Source organism: Martes martes, assembly GCF_963455335.1.
Source record: "Martes martes genome assembly, chromosome: 2".
NCBI classification, from domain to species: Eukaryota; Metazoa; Chordata; class Mammalia; order Carnivora; family Mustelidae; genus Martes; species Martes martes.
Window position 1 is genome coordinate 169,930,665 of NC_137889.1, and position 14,905 is coordinate 169,945,569.

The 14,905-nt window shown below is 47.4% G+C and overlaps 1 protein-coding gene across 2 annotated transcripts in view; it reads right to left on the reverse strand.

Annotated features, from left to right (window-relative positions):
* Positions 1 to 6,412: 6,412 nt before the first annotated feature.
* The window catches only part of RELL1 (RELT like 1), a 61,795-nt gene continuing 53,302 nt past the window's right edge, over positions 6,413 to 14,905 (reverse strand). For both annotated transcript variants that reach the window (XM_080797306.1, XM_080797307.1), the window contains exon 7: positions 6,413 to 8,515. The gene's annotated coding sequence lies outside the window, so the exon portion shown is untranslated. The remainder of the gene's footprint in view (positions 8,516 to 14,905) is intronic.

The window sequence follows — 14,905 nt, forward strand, 5'->3', positions numbered from 1 at the left end:
GTTTTTATAAAATAAAATTCATTTAAGGCAAGACAGAAACCTTGGGAGGTTTGGGAGGTTCGTTATGTTATGTCAGAGGATTTGTTTGGTTTGGTTTTTGTTTGATTTGGTCAACATTAAGATATTCATCCGTAATAAGCAAACCCGTAAATTTTGTGATTTGGGTATAGCAGTATGATTCCAAGGACATTTCTTTTAAAGATTTATTTATTTATTTATTTATCTGAGAGACAGAGAGAGCGCTAGTAGGGGCTAGTAGCAGAGGGAGAGTGAGAGACAGAAATCCAAGGAGACTCCACACTGAGCGCGGGGTCCCACTGGGGGCTCGATTGCACAACCCGTGAGATGGCGACCTGAGCCAGAAATCAGGAGCTGGACCCTTAACCAACTGCGCCACCCAGGCACCCCAGTTCTAAGAACATTTAACCTATAATTTCTCAGCTAGATTCACTTGCAAATAAGAAGAAATCAAGTTCTGTTTTAAGATGCATTTTTAAAATTATTTATTTATTTATTTATTTTGAGAGAGAGCACTCGTGCATCTGCCCACATTCAAGTGGGAGGAAGGGCAGAGGCAGAGGGAGAGGGAGAGAGGCCAACTCCCCACTGAGGGTGGCGCCCGATGCAGGGCTGATCCCGCCACCCCGAGACCATGACCTGAGCCCAGACCAAGAGCTGGATGCCTAAACCACTGAGCCACCCCAGTCCCTGAAATCAAGTTCTTTTTAAACTCACCGGGATGACTCTACTACATTCCTGTCTTATCAGGAGAGTGATAAGATTAAATGACAACCTGAGTAAACACGGGGAGAACAATTATCTTGTCCTTGTCCTTATCTTGTCCGTCTGTGGCCATTCAGTGTCAGAGCTGAGCGATTGGTTTTTAGCGTCAAGCATCTAACCTGGGTGCCAAGAGAACTTCGGGGCTGGTGCGTATTACAACTCCCCCCTTCTACCCAGTCCTCCTACCCTACCCCCTGCTCCCACCCCAAGTTCGTCTTCAAATGGTGAGCAAAGTGAATATGACAGAAACATCAAGAACTGACTCTCAAATGGCTACTTTCCTCATTCTACCACTTACTTCCCTGAACAGGGTCTGAACTTGGCCCATCTGAGGCCGCACTGGCCGTACCCAGCCCTGGGCTAAGGGCATGACACCCCCATGCTCACACAACCCTCGCAAGCCCCATCAAAGCCACGGTCCCTTCACTCTAGAGTGAGAAGACTGAGGTCCCAAGAACATAAGGTCACAGACCCCAGAGGCACCCAAAGGCCCAGTCTGTGCTCTTCTGGGCGGTTATCCTAAAGCAATAAAGGGGAAAGGGTGTCCAAGGGCATTCCAGAAGAAACGCAGCGAGTGCTGGCCAGGCCACCCTACCCATGTGACTCTGTCACTCCTCTTACTCCTATTTTTCTGTAAGTGCATTAGTCACGGGGTTTTGTTGTCATTGTCGTTGCGATAGAAACTCAACCCAAACGTGGTAAGACAAAAGAGGAACGTCCTTGGAATGTTCGTAAAACTCAGAAGGGCAGCCGGTCCTCAGGGACGACGGAGGCTGGGGCCTGAAAGCAAGGAGGACGGCCTGTCTCCCAGCTAGGTCCGTGAATGTGGCACAGCCGGGAAGTCTCTTCCTTTCCTCAGAGCAGTCTCCACACGGCGGGGAACATGGCCTCCCCCGGGCCCTGAGCCTCCAGCTGTAGCCCCTTCCTCCAGCACCAGCTGGCACACGTCCCAAAGGGGCTGCCGTTGGCCAGGTCACAGAGAGGTGTCCCGTGGCCACTTCGGTCCCGCCCAGCTGCGGTCCGGGGAGCCAGGCACACGGCTCGGCACTAGGAGGGAGGCGAAGACTTCTCCAAAGGTGGAGGCGTCGTTCCCAGAAGGGAGGCGTGTGGGCTGACGGGGGCCTCAGCTGCCCCTGCACAGGCCACCTCTTCGCCCTCAGATCTTTTCCCTCCCCCTGTGCTTCTGCCTCCTTAAAACCCGGACCCTTCCCTATCCTGTGGCCCTTCTGGGAGGCGTTGAACTCTAACTACGGGTAGCCTTCAGAGCCAGACACTTACGGGCTCAGCCCCGCTCTGGGACAATGCTGTGTGCCGGGCCACTTTGCAGGCCACGCTGGGCAACTGTGGTGGGACAGATGCACACAGACCCTTTGCCAGATCACCATGTGTGGCTGCTTACAATGGCAGCGCCCTCAGTCCAGGGAGATGGGCAGACCACGGCAGGCACCATGACCTTGCGTGCTTTTTGCACCCCTTTAACTGCCCTGTGAGGGATCATTTTATAGATGAGGATGTTGTGGCTCAGAAAGGTTAGGTAATTTTCCCAATATCACACAGCAGTGAGTGGCAGAGCCAGGATTCAAACTCAAGGGAGAAAAGCCTGGGCTACTTCCCCAGAACCACACCGCTTCAAGTCACACCACTTCCATGACAGGCCTTGGGGCATGGGGTTTCCTCCAGACTGGCCCTCAGTCATTCCCACCAGCCCACAAGCTAGCACCTGCAGGGACACGAGCTCCCAGCTACGAAACCGGTTTCTGATGAGAAAGAAAATAAAGACAAATTGGCAGAGTCAGGAAATGGGTGAGGAAAACCCAAACTTGCATTTTTATTCCCATAAAAGAGCTCATGATAGTCTTTCATTCTTAAAGGTAGACTTTTGTTTATTTATTCATTCAGCAAATAATCACAAATGCCTTCTGTGTGCCAGGCCCTGCAAAAAGACCAACAAATGACCTTAGAGGCCACGCTCCCTGCAGTTCTCCCATTTGGCCAGCAGAGGGGGCGAGTGCCAGCTCTGGGCAAGGCTGAAAACCAAGCCGGTCCGGGGACATTATTCCCTGATCCCCGTGTTTCCAGCTGGGCTGCCCCGAAACGCCCCCAAAGAAGTCCCAGGTGTCCTTCCAGGTCTTTGGAGGACAATTATGCCCCCCATCCCGGGAAGATCTAAGACCCGTCCTGAAGAATGGGTCTGAGAAGATGAGAAAGGTGCAAAGGAAGCCCTGGCTAGAAACACCCTATTGCACAAAGAGGTCAGAGGAGCCAGAATCAGGCAAGGACCTCAGGAGCACAACAGTCCCCTTTGACCACAGCCAAACTCTCAGTGACTAGGACTGAATCGTCGGACCCGGGCTCCTAGCCTCTACCATCCTGGGGTCCTCAATGGGAGAGAAGGAAGGGTTTCCTCACCTTTTTGTTATACCAGGTGAGGGTGGACAATGTCCCAGATATCAGGATTGATTTGAGAAGGAAGGGCAGGAGCATACAGGGCCTTGGCCAGTCGGCAAATTCACTCGGGACCGGTCGGTACCAGGAGAGAGCGGAGCTAATTGTTCAAGCTGACGCTGCAAGGTTGGTGCTCTGTCTCTGCGGAGAACAGAACGGCCGCGGTACGACCCTCCCACAGCTCACTGCTCCCCTAAAGGCTGAGAGAGACACGAAAGCTGCATGGCTCAGCCTCACCCACTCCGAAGTGCACTTATGCTAGAAGAGCAAGAGGCTGACCAATGAGGGGCAGCTGGTGGTTCCGTCAGTTAAGCCTCCAACTCTTGATTTCCACCTGGATCATGATCTCACGGTGGTGGATTGGAGCCCTGCGTCAGGCTCCACGCCGGCACAGAGTCTGCTTCATATTCTCTCTCCTTCTGCCTCTCCCCCCACCATGCTCTCTCTCTCTCTCAAAAAAAATAAAATAAAATAAAATAAAATAAAATAAAATAAAATAAATATAAATAAATAAATAAATAAAATTTTAAGAAATGGCTGACCAATTAAAAACAAACCCATCACCCCAAGTGACCCCTTCTGACTATAAAATAAGGAATTTGGGGGGAATTTCTAACATCCTCTTAGGGCATACATTCTGGATTTCTTGGTTTTCACAAACTGAAATTATAGTCAGTTTTCCACTTCCTTAACATGAGCCATCCTTGCTTTTCAAGGCAACAACAAAATCCCGTGAAAATTCAAAATCCAAACCCAAGGAGTTGCATACAATTTTTGAAAATTCTAACCATGACATAAAGGAGAGATGGCATCAGATGATGATAATTGACTGTGTTAAAACTGAATCATCACTCGCTGAGGGGTGGGGAGCAAAGGAGCTGACCCTAGTCCCGAGCATGTAGGGTCTTTGCCAGCTACCGTAGGGTTAAAAAACTAAATGAACTGTACACACACACCATGCTCCAGCTGGTATACTTGTTTCCCCCAGGGCTCTACAGTCAAACGACTTTATATTGTCAGCTAAGACTGAACTACGTAAAAATATTTTAGACAATAAGAACCAGGTTTTCTCCCTGTGGGAGAAAAGTTATAAATGAGGAAGACAGAAGTTTGGAATGAGCTCTGTGGAGGTAGACTCATCAGAGAACCAGTCCCAGCTCGGGCCTGTTCTAAAGACAGAGAAAGGAACCGAAGTGTGTGTGTGTACACACGGGCTGGCAGTGTGTGTGTGTGTGTGTGTGTGTACGCATAGAAGCCTAGGAGCAGTACACCCTTGCTCCCACACCTTCTGTCCTGAGCTTTATTCCTAAACCCAATTCTACAATAAAAAGGAACCATGGTTCCTTGGTTAGTGGCCAGTTCTAGGGCAGAGGTGAGGAAAGTACAAGATGGTGGGATGAGCCTGGAGAATCCTGAGTACCACGAAGTGAGGAAGAGTCAAATGGGGAAAAGAAAAAGGAAGGGATGAAGAGAGGAAGGGAGGGAGGCAGGCAGGAAGAAAAGGAGCGAGGGGGAGAGAGGGAGAGGGGAGAGAGGGAGAGGGGAGAGAGGGAGGAAGGAAAGCAGGAAGAAAGGAAGGAGGGAGGGACAGAAGGAAAGAGGGGACGGAGGGAGAATAAAGGTCATGGAGCCCTATCAAAAGGACACGGACACCAACCTGAAAGAGTCCCCCCCCCCCCCCCCCCGCCCAGTCATAGCTGTTGCAGGCAAGACCCACCAGTGGATGGTGTCAGGGGTTCAACTGTGTTGCCTATAAAGAAGTGTTGAAGTCCCGACTCCTGGTTCCTGTGAACGGGATCTTATTTGAAACTGGGGTGTGTGCAAACGTAATGACTTACAATGACGCATACGGGACTCAGGCAGGCCCTAAATCCAATGACCAGCGCCCTCAGGGGAAGGGGAGACAAAGGCACACACACAGGAAAGACAGACGTGGAAAGACAGAGGCAGAGGAGGGAGTGAAGCAGCCACAAAGCAGGGGCCGCCAAGGGTGGCCAGCAGCCACCAGCAGCTCGGAGCGAGGCAAGGAACACGTTCTCCCTTGGGGACTTCAGAAGCAATCAGCCCCGCAGACACCTCCGGCGGAGCCTCCTGGCCTCCTAAACGTGAAAGAATACATTCCTGTGGTTTGAGGCCACCCAGAGGGTGGTAATTTGTAACACAAGCCCTAAGAAATGAACACAGATGCTAAAATTAATAGATGAAAGCTTAAGCGGAAACAGGACCTTGCCTAATCTCAAAAGATCTCCTCTCAAAGGTTCACCGCAAAGGGAAAGACCCAAGTGAAAGCTGGTGGCCACGGCCTTGACCAACGATCAAGACTAACATCACCCGTGATAGGTATGGACATGGCGTTCCCCTGCTAGGAGGCAACGGGAGGGGCACATCGCCTCTGCGGATCTGGTCCATAACACAAATCCCCCATCGAGTCAGGAGAAGGAGCTGGCAGACTGAAGTTGAAGGGCACTCTACAAAATTACAGAAGGCTGCACTGTCAATCATGGGACCATGCGCCCCAAGGGAAAGAGGAGGGACCATCACAGCTCAGAGGCCAGACAACTAACTGCGATGGGTGATCCTAGAACATGATCCAGAGAACCGGCGGGTTCTGAACACAGCGCTGGCTTCATCGGTAGTCGGGTACCGGGGGTTCATGTCTTCGTTTTGATTATCGGTCTGCAGTGACACGAGACATTAACACAAAGGGAACTGGGGGGAAGGGCACACAAAAACTCTATGTGCCAACCCTGCAGCTCTTCTGCGCATTCAGAGTGATCTCCGAATTCTAAACATAATTATCGGGGTGGGGAGTGGTGTTACTGATGGTGTGGGGGGAAGGGAAGCGGAATTGACATCCGGTGGGGAGAGTCAGCCAAATCCTCCCTGGTCCATTCAGAACTAAGAAACGAGACACAGGGGGCACCTGGGTGGCTCAGTGGGTTAAGCCTCTGCCTTCGGCTCAGGTCATGATCTCAGGGTCCCGGGATCGGGCCCCGCATCGCGCTCTCTGCTCAGCGGGGAACCTGGTTCCCCCTCTCTCTCTGCCTGCTTGTGGTCTCTCTCTGTGTCAAATAAATAAAATCTTAAAAAAAAAAAAAAAAAAAAAACCGGCACAGGAACATGAGTCCCAAGAGGAATCGTGACCCCACAATCCCGTTTTCAGTCGACAAGACACCTACAGGGTGAATCGCTCAACAACGGCACCTTTAATGCGTTTAACATTTTTATTTTTAACTCTGCTTTGGTAGTACAAAAGTCGTAAAAGTACAAACCAGACAGTTAAAAATACATCTGACACTCAAAATGGTGAAAAATTTTCCTTTACAAATTTTTACATCAAGGCGGCAGCCAGCTCACTCATGACACCAAAAGTCGGCCCATCTTTAGTGTTTTGTAGAGAAAGTTTGTTGTGGACCCCCAGTCCTTCCACAGAAGGAAGAAAACCCAAGCCCTGTAAACATCAGTTGCTTTGGGAACACTTAAGAATCCTTATGAGTAAAAAGCTTATGAGTTAAAACATTGAATGCTTAACTTTTGGCATGTTTGGAAGCCAGCCAGATGAAACCTGCTCAAGTATTAGAAAATATTTAAAACGTACTCTCGGTATAAACACAATTTTAAATATTTTTGAGTATTCTCTTGCCTGTTGTATTGCTATAAAAAAGTGCTCTGACCTGAATAAAATTAAAAAATAATTAAAGCTGAAGAATATCTTACATTTTTGTCCCTCACCATTCGAGGACATTCTATTTTCAAGCCAAAAGTGATGCTTTAAAAAAAAAAAACAACAAACCTAAAACTATTGGTCTAGACAGCACGTATAGTATTTACACTAATACACACCCCAAAATGCTTCTATTGCTCCTTTCTGGACTTCAGTGGAATTTCTCCCCATACCGTCCTCTGCGCGTATGTATGCACACACACACACACACACACACACACACACACACAGAGCTCTTATCACTTGTCAGAAAAAATTCACGTGAAACAGAACCTACCATCCATTTCAAAGGTTGGAAATTTGTAGTTTGATGCCAGAAACAGAATGGAATGAGTAAATTAACAATAACTACTTGAAATGATATTTTTATGGAAATCCTCTTTGGCAGTGAAATGAGAAAGATGCTCTTTCTCTTCAAGATAACATTAGTGCCCCCAGGCACCACACCAACACTGACAGGATGGGGGGTGGGCGAGAGGAGGGGTTGGAGACCCTCCTGGAACTGGACCCTCCCAGCCCCGGGGTCCACAGCGGTCAGAGCGGCACGGCTCTCTCCGCCTCTGGTTCTCGCTGGGGGTTTCATACACAGCATAGCTAAACAAGTAAGTACATAAAAGTGGGGCTTTCCAGGCTTCCAAGGGAAACGCAATCCTCCAGGATCTTTTCAATAAGGAGCCTCGGTTACAAGACATGAAGTAGGAAGTGCCCACCGAAAACACAGCCGAGGAAGGTCCAGGCCCATTTTACATGGGAAGTTGGGTGTGCTTGTTTTGTCAAAACAGGCATTTTGTTGTTTTATTTTGTTTTTCATCACTTTGAACTACTGTCCCCCTTTATTCAATGGACTAAGTAAGAATCGCTTAGCGCAAGTTACAAAAAAAAAAATACTCTCCATATCTGCTAAAGAGGAGTGGCACAGTGGCAGCGAGTTAATGTTGACATCTTGGTCCAAGGCTCGAAAGTCTGGCATCTGGTTCCATTTGACCCCCTGACCTCTCGGGGGGCCAATTTCTCAGGGCTAAACCACACTCTCTGCAAGGACTTTTTACCACTGAAGTTTCATCTTTATCTTCTGTAACAGTTAAACTGCAAGAGAATCTTCTTGCAACTAGTAGCATAATGAGACCTATGGGTTGGGAGAACAGAGGAGTCTGCATGCGCATGTGTGCAGGTGCGCACACACTCACACAACAACACCCCCGAGCATCGGCTCGGATTGCACACCAAGAGTTCCCCTGCGAAGAGTGATCACGCTGGAAAAATTACCAGTGGTGCCAAGGCCAGAGATGGGGGACTGGGAGGTCTGGTGGTTGGGGAAAACTGAAAAATGGACTCTTTTCTTCACTGGAAAGGTACTAAATTTTCCATCAGACTTTTTAACCACAAACGTGTTTCCAAGCAAACTGAATTCTGTACCCAGCATAGCGCAAATATTCTCTTTTAGCTTTTATCTCCACATCTGCAGACTCCACAATAAAAACTGTATAAAAATTTTTTAAAATTCCACAGGCAACTTATGTTGGAAGTCTTCGGCGTCTTGGGACTCTTCCAATAAAGTCACCCCTGCAAGAGAAAACACAAAGGTAAAGCTTTCCAGAAGGTAAGCATCACATCGCACATTAACCTGCGTGGATATTTAAAAACCCAGAGGAATTGTAACCCTTCCTCATCCCATCTCAGTGCACCCCACTGTGTTCCTTCCCCATCACACAATTCTTCTAGAATTCAGTCTAAAGAAATGCAAGTACCACAATTTCAAAAGCACCTCATTATCAAGGTTTTACAAACCAAGAAAGAAGAGAATTTGAGAGCCACAGTAGACTAAGGGTATCAGTCCGTTTCCGCAGGAGTTTCTAAAGGGACCGACTCGTTGAGCCTGCTCCCCTGAGTCATGTGTCCCTCCGTCCCGGGAACGTGTTCTTTAACTCCCCGGCCACCTTCTGCCAAGTAAGGAGCAGGAGGGTGAGTGTGCTCAGGCACAATGAAAGTTCTGTGTGTCAGATAACATGTCTTCCCCAAGCCACACCGGCCAGCTAACTCTGGGTCTCCAAGGCGTGCACGAGCTCGGCTGGGATCTTGGGGGCAACGAGGAGCGCAGGGACGAGATGCCCGATCTCAGGTGTCCACTGTAACTCAAGGATGGTGCCATGTGTTCCAGTTCTAACAACCGGCCCCATCACTGTCTATATTCTCATGACAAATGAAGCCCCTGGTAAACTTGGAAAACAGCTTTTTATTTTCCAAAGCTGTTTTTGATTGGTGGCGGTGGTGTGTTTTGTTTTTTGTTTTTTGTAACAAATGAGTTATCTAAGGGACAGACCGCTGTGTACCCGTTTACGGTCCTGTTTGGAAGCCGGGGATCACTCAGGACGGGACTCACACCACGCGGGCTGCCCAGCACCAGGTTAAGGAACGAAGCACTTTCCCGTCTGCCAACAAATGCTCAACAAAACCGCTTGAAGCCAATTTGCCGGAATAGGAAAAGCAACAAGTCAGCGACATATCTTGATTGATGTATTACTTTGTAGTTATTTTACAGCTCCTTCTTCAAGATCTAGAGTGTAACAGTATCCGTACTATCCTTTTCTGTCATTCCATCATTCAGCATGTTTAAGATAGGAGAGAAAGAGAGGAAGAGAAAGAGAGAGAGAGAGAGAGAGAGAGACTGATTACCCAAACTAAAAGGTTTGGGTAAAGGATCCTTATTCGCTTCGCTGAAAAGGAAGTAAAACACTGTTCCCTAAAATAGCAGGCGTGGAGTTTTTAATTACGATGGAGACGATGATTCTCTGCCCTGCCTTGCTACAGCCTAGCACGGCTGAAGCTCAGACTTGTACTGTAGAGCGGACCACAAGCAAGTCTCGGAATAGTTCCATTTGAGAGTTGATGAGTATGAAAGATGCCAGCGGGGGCAAAAGGGAGAAAAGCCAGAGGTGGAGAAATAGAAAAATGGTCCTGAAAGACAAAACAGTGAAAAGAAGAGGAGTGAATTTTCAAAGCCAAACTTCAAACTAGGCCATTATCTGCAAACTAGGTGTTCAACTATTTTTGTATCTCCTCCTTTTATCATCTGCTCCCTTAGACCTAGATTTTTTGGCATCAAGGAAAACAGGAAGGTCGAGGGCAAGGAATGTCAGGCCTAGAATGTAATGTTCCGTCCCAGTCGGAGTTTTTGATCCAACGGAGAAGACCTTCCCCTTAGAGTTCTTTGCACAGATTTAACCGACTTTAAAGAACAGGCAAGACGGAGGGCTGGGCTAAGGAAGGATCTGGAGCCAGAGGCCTGGATTCTAATCCAGACCCCGTGACTAGCTGTTGGACCCGGGCCCGCCCTGGGGCATTTCCTCAAAGGGGTGCTGGTTTTACAAAAGGGGATCTACAGACAGTGCTTGACACGGGGCCAGCAGTCAGGATGCTCCCAAAGTCGTTACCATCATCCAACTGCCCTAAACCATCACGTTGGCTTCAACAGCTGCCTTCTGCGGCTGATTTAAAACTGCACTGTGCGCAGTTTGAGGAAGTGAAAAATACAAATATGGCCTTACGTCCTCACCCTTAACACCAGACACTAAACAGAAAACAGAAAGTTAACCTTTCTAAAAATCCTATTAAAGCCACCCAGCACCGGGGTGCGGTTCTGGGCTCTCCCTCTTCAAAAACACCTGTTTATCAGAAGGCAGCACTTTACCAGCAGAGCAGCTATCCATTTGCAGGTAAATACCTCTTTTATCAGAATGACAAACTAGGGGGAAGACACCACAGACTCCGAGGCTTGTGAATTTCCAGCCGTGACCTTACAGCTGGAGCTGAGTTCACAGGTGGAATTCCATACTGTTCAGTTTCTCCTCGGTGCATCCAACATCTGTGACAATAGCCCTAATGATAAACACATACTTGTAATTGGTGTTTCTTTAACCCACCACATTAATATTAAAAGATGCCTTCTTTAAGGTCTTAGAGCAATCAGAAACTACGTGTGGGCTGGTATGAATGCCAGGGAGGGCCGGCAGCCATGGGCAGACGGGGAGAACACCCTCCACCCACCCCTCATTCTCAGTTCCCCTCACCATGGAATCCACCATATTGAACAAGTCGGAACCCCGGACCCCCCACCACCGGGGGGAAATTTGGTGACTACGGTCTTACACGTAAAATAAGACCCAGGGAGAGCAATTAAGAACCTCAGAAAAGGTTTATCTGGAAAGAAGGAAGAGGTTGCTCTAATTAGAAAGATAAAGCCTTAATGCCATGATTAAATTAGGGTTCCATCAATCAGAGTAAGACAATTATCATACGATCTCCCTGATACGAGGAAGCGGAGAGGCAACGTGGGGGGTGTGGGGGATAGGAAAAGAATAAATGAAACAAGATGGGATCGGGAGGGAGACAAACCATAAGAGACTCTTAATCTCACAAAACAAACTGAGGGTTGCCAGGGGGAGAGAAGTGGGGAGAGGGTGGTTGGGTTATGGACATTGGGGAGGCTATGTGCTATGACGAGTACTGTGAAGTGTGTAAACCTGGAGATTCACAGACCTGCACCCTTGGGACGAATACATTATATGTTAATAAAAATTTTAAAAAATAAATAAATAGGGGCACCTGGGTGGTTCAGTGGGTTGAGCCTCTGCCTTCGGCTCAGGTCATGATCTCAGGGTCCTGGGATCAAGCCCCACATCGGTCTCTCTTCTCAGCGGGGAGTCTGCTTCCCCCTCTCTCTCTGCCTGCCTCTCTGCCTGCTTGTGATCTCTCTCTCTCTGTTAAATAAAGAAATTTTAAAAAAATCTTTAAAATAAATAAATAAATAAATCGGAGTTCCACAGAAGCCACAATAGAGTATATTGGTGATGAGGACATGTATGTGACTTGTTAAAAAGGATTCTCTAGAAAAAACTCCCTGGTCCCTTTAAAAAGTAGAAACATGTTTTTAAAAAAACGAGAAGCCTGAGCAGATTAGCAGACACTGAACACTAAGACCTCCAAGGACAGGGTGTCAAGGAAGGAAAACACTCTCTGGTTAACAACAACAGTAGCTGACATTTACAGAGTGTTCCCACATGCCAGGCACCGCCACGCTTCGCACTCCAGACTCGGGAACGCGATCCTTCCAATGACTCTGGGAGTCAAGGACGCGTCCCATTTTCGTAGGAAGAAACTGAGGCTTCCAGGTTCAGTCACTTGCCCGAAGCCATACACTTAGTCACGGCAAAGCAGCAAGTCCACAGCCCGCAGTCCGACCCACTTATCCCCACATTGCACCAGCGTACCAGTCACCACGGAGACATCCCCAGCATCACCGAGCGTCCCCCACCTGTGTGGTGGCAACAGCAGAAGAGAAATGCAGAAATAGAAACCCTGGCAGGGCCACTCCCTAGGGAAGTGGTCCTTGGGGCTACACAGGAGCAGAGAAATGATGCTGAAAACCCATCTCCTCCAACGGGCTCCGGTCCTAAGATGTAAAGTGCACCTAGAATGGCATGGCATGACACGGAATAGATCCAAGGCTACAGAGTCACACAGCTAGATTAAGAATGTTCTAGAACACATTTAAAGGAACCAGAGAGGGTAAGTTGTTCATAGGAACAAGAGTTAAGATCAGGACAGTAACAGTCCTACTCAAAGGCCTAGGCAACAAGTATGTGATCTTTCACCAGTAATCTGTGATCCTTTGAGACTCGAACTTCTTAATTAGAGGGTTATCTTCTACCAGGCTCTAACTGAATGCTCTGTGGTCACGTGCACGCGGGTTCTAGCTGCTGAAAACGTGGGTGGCATCTTTGCAGACGCAGATTAATGGAAAGATACCAGAAGGTAGTTGGTGTTCACAGTCCTTCAAATCTTGCACTGGTCTAAAATGAGCATTAAATTTTATAAACTGATATTAATGCCTTCCTATTTCAATAAAGACTCCAAGTTTATTCAAAAGCTAATCTAGGCTAATTGATAGACTCATGCTAATCTAGCTAATCAGTGAAGTCTCTTCAATTCAGTGTTTCTCAGGATGATGGGTAGCGCCTTCTTTAGAAGCAACCCAAATGTTATTAAAAATTCCCAATTCTCTGGACTGCACCATGACCTACTAAATCCGAACTGATAGGATTGGAGCCCAGGACCCTGCTTTCTTACAAGATGCCTTTATGCATCTATAAGTGTTTAAGCCACAAGATAAAACTCAGTACTGTTTGTCAACTGATAACAACTGCAAGAATTAAATTCACCTTCAAAGGGCAAAACGCAACACCATGAAGTCGGCAGAGGTCGAAAACTACACAAAAGAAATGGAAGAGGAAACAGACATGACAGAAACATTGACAGACTCAAATATTAATAAAAACCTCAGCAACTCCATTGGAACAGCAAAATTTTGTAGTTCAGCAATATGAGACTGAAATATTAATTTAAAAAATCTTAACGTAACCTGAACTACAAAATCTCTGAATTACAGAATTCTTTCCTAACTTCCTTCATAACAGTTTGGAACTAGAGTTCATGACCTCTGCAGGGGTTTATTTTAAAGCCCAGAGGAGTGAGCTACCATTGCACCTGTTAAGGACTCTCTGAGGGCCAGCTATGCACAAACGGTCACCGGAAGGCTTGGCGGAAGGTGAGAAGACAGAGCCTACAATCTCAAAGAGCTTGGAGCTTACAGAGGAACGTTTCAGCGATCAACTTCAATCCAGAAGGAAATGAGATGCGTCACGTATCCTTTCTTCAGCAAAACGGGGATAGGTTACAACTTGCCTTCTCATCTAATGATACAGAGTAGATACTCTGCATCTGTGTACCAAAGTAGCATCCCTCCTTGGGTGTGTGACAGCGCCCATCTCCCTCCACCCTCTTCGACACTGAGCACTAACCAGGGAGACCATGTGGACCAGCTGGCCTGGGAGGTCTCGGCTTACAGAGTTTACTGAATGAATAAATATGAATAACTATTTACAGTGTCCCTTTTACTCTTAGGAGAGCCTCATTTGGAACGGAAGTTACATCATCATGCTAGCGTTAACATTCATCTTTGCCAACAGAAAAGCAAGAAGTGATCTCATTATTTTAGTTTCTATTTATGTGATTATTAGTAAGTTTGGGCATTTTCCATGTTTCCGGACCACTGCTTCTTTCATGCATTGTAAGGGTTCTGCACCAGATTCCTCTGTGTGTGTGTGTGTGTAGGCACGGTTTCTCTTACACCACCAAGTAATGCTCAGACAACCGATGGGTGTCCTACAATTCAACTCAACTCTAATTCTATCCACCTACCGACAGCATCAGATCCCATGAGCGGACTGCCCTCTATTTCAGATGCTGATCACAAGTCCAGCTTGCTACCTGTATTTCTGACCAACTGGCTGTAAGCCAAAGGTTCCCCCACCCCACTCTGTGGCTTCCAGATTGGCTCACCGGGCTCAGAAAGCCACTAGATTGCCAGTTTATCGTGAAGGATATTAAAGGATATAAATCAACAGCCAAATAAAGAGATGCACAGGGCAAGGTCCCGGACAAAAGAGCTTCTGTAGTTTGGGTCCTGGACACGCACGGGGCCCAGCGGGATGGCATGGGGGAAGTGTTCTGGTTCACAAACCTGGAAGTCCTCTCCTTCTGAGTTTTTATGGAAATTTCATTACACAAGCACGGTGCATTAAATCACTGGCCAGTCACTGATGGTTGAACTCAATCTCCAACCCCTCTCCCCTCTCGGGAGGTGGGGGAAGAGTTCCAACCTTCTAAACCCATGGCTGGCTCCCTGGCAAACCACCCCATCTTTGAGTTATCTAGGGGCTTTCCAAAGGTCACTTCATTAACATAAAACAAAAGACCTTTATGGTTCTCATCCCTTAAGAAATTTCAGTAGTTTTATTAGCTCTGTACAAGAAATGGGGACAAACTGCATATTTCTTATTATAAATCATAGTATCACACATTACCATATTATAATCCCTAGTTTGGGAGAGAGTT